Raw genomic sequence first — 2,540 nt, 5'->3', positions numbered from 1 at the left:
TTTCTCAAAATAGAAATTTTCTTTCTACTTCTTTTCCTTAGATAGCTTTTATAGAAAACTTTTTACTCTTAATAATAGACTCTATAATAACTTTTTTAAGTGGCCTTAGACTAGCAGGCATAAGTTAGAGCCCAGCAGTTCTTGTTGAGACAAAACAAAAGATGTTTACATAATCTTTGGCTGTTTTTAGAATGAGGTGTTAGGTGCAAAGAAAACAAAAAACAAAATAAAACAAAAAAAAAACAACACCAAAAAACAAAAAACCAACCAACAAACAAAAAACCAACAACAAAAACAAAAACCCTGCAGTTTCTTGCCTCATAGATAACAAAAGTCAGATAAGCTACAGTGACACAGCAATCCAGATAAACAAAAGTTTTGTTACATAGCAACCCCAATGTAAAGAATAAAATTGTATGGCAAATTGTTTTTGTATGGTCTGTAATCTATCTGGTATACAAATTTATATGGCATTTTCCTGGGGTCCAGGCAATCCAGTATCAGCTCTTAAATATCTTATAAAATTAAGGAAAAGTATGTGTTTTTTTTAAATTGAGCTGTATTTGTAAAATTTGAAAGTTAGCAATATCTAAAAAAGAAACAATTTTAAGCAATTATAAACCATGAACCATATACTGGCTATGAGTATACCAACTGAAAGTTTAACATTTTTGCATTTTAAAGAGTGGCTATAGCACATAGTTCAATTATTTGTGTTGAAGCAAGGGGAATTCAAAAGAATAAACAAGTAATCTAATTATATACTGTCTTTCCATTAGATGAGCTGTCTATTAATGTTGTAAATACACTTTTTCTGGGCTATGAAAGCATGTATAGAAGAAAACTGTAACAAATTGATCATGTAATAGATCAAGTATCAGTATTTTTTAATAACCAATTTTATTATTATTTGGAATAAGAAATATTTCATTAAGTTCTTCCTTAAAATACCTTTGTGATCTTAGCCTATAATTTTATATTATCACAAAAAACAGCTTTAAAACAGGATGCTAAAACTTCTTTTGGAAAGAAATATAAACCTATATTAATAATCTCTTTTATCAAAGGACTGTTATAAGACAGCCAACAACTAATCAATCTATATAACATATCTATTATAATAGCTTCTTCTACTTTTTGGAAAACTCTCCTCTTTTGTCAATTAATTGTTGAGAGAAATTAGGATTTGTATCTCTCTTGAGAATATTAAACAAAGGCTTAAATTCTTTTTTGGAGGGCTTAAAATAAGATCTTAGCCAATTAGCATCTCCTAGAAACTTTTGAACATAATTTAAAATAAGTAAATTATCTTTTCTTGTTTGAACTTTCTGTGTCACAATTTATTTACGAATATAGCTGATGTCTTAAATTGAAAAGATATTGTCTTTGGATGTTTTCTGGAGCAACAAGCACTCTCTAAAACTTTAAAGCTCATTATATGAGAACAAAGGCTTATATTAAAACTCCTTTAGAGGGATCAACTAAGAAACCAATTGTGTAACAAAAGGAAGGTGTTCACCAGGGTCCTGTTTGATCCATATAAAATTCACTGAGATCTCTTTCATACATCTGTTTTTTGAATGACTTTAACTCTGAATTACCAGTTTTAATCTAGCTTTTTGTTAAAAAATTATAAATTTGTAATCATACCCAATAATATATAAGTAGGACATATAGAGAATATTTATATTTTTAACACCAAATTAAAGGTAAAAATAAATGTACATCTAAACAAATTTTTCTTACCTTTTTTTAGCAGTAATATTAAGAGAAAAGCACCCTTTCACTTATCAAACCAGGAAAAACCACTATCAACTCCCTCAAAAAACTGTTAGCCCCATTCCAAGAGCTGCTTATGAAAACAGTTAACTCTTGTCTAGGTTCTTTATGTTGGTGCCCTTCTCTTAGCCACAGAGCAGGGTAAATTATCAGCCTCTATTGTGTAAACTGAAACTGCTATTTCCAAGCAAGTTTCAAACTAAATCCAGCAAGCAGTTTTAACCAGTTTTTCTTTTGAACATAAAACATAGAACATCAATCATTCAAACAACAAGATAAAGACAGACAATTGACACACATGGACAAATTGGTGCACCGAGGACAAACAATAGATAGAGAAAGTAGAACTGGGAATCTCTCCTAGAGAGAGCCTGAGAGAACAGGACATCCCCTTGATTATCTCTTGTTCCCAGGAGGACTCTTCTAATAAGCTTTTCATTTTTCTTTTGTTAAAATGCCAGAGAGTAGGCAACTGCTTTCATTTTCGCCCTTTCTCTCTCTCATTTTCAAGGTTTAACTTCCTATCTACTCCTTAGGATATATAACATTTTTTATTAATAGTCTCCTCTTGGAAAATCAACACAAATGAAAGCAAAGAATTTTTAAAGATGCTTTTTTTTAAGATTCTTTTCTTTCCCCTTAATTCTAGTTCCTCAAGTCCTGAGTGACTCACTCCTTGAGTCCTTTATAAAGTCCATCACAAATAGTGGCTGCTTAAAAAATATCTGTCCCGACTTCCCTTCCTCCCCTGCCTGGTCCTG

This window comes from Grammomys surdaster, unplaced genomic scaffold (genome assembly GCF_004785775.1).
Source record: "Grammomys surdaster isolate TR1022 unplaced genomic scaffold, NIH_TR_1.0 126086, whole genome shotgun sequence".
NCBI classification, from domain to species: Eukaryota; Metazoa; Chordata; class Mammalia; order Rodentia; family Muridae; genus Grammomys; species Grammomys surdaster.
The sequence above is the reverse complement of the archived record's forward strand: the minus strand, read 5'-3'. Positions refer to the sequence as shown.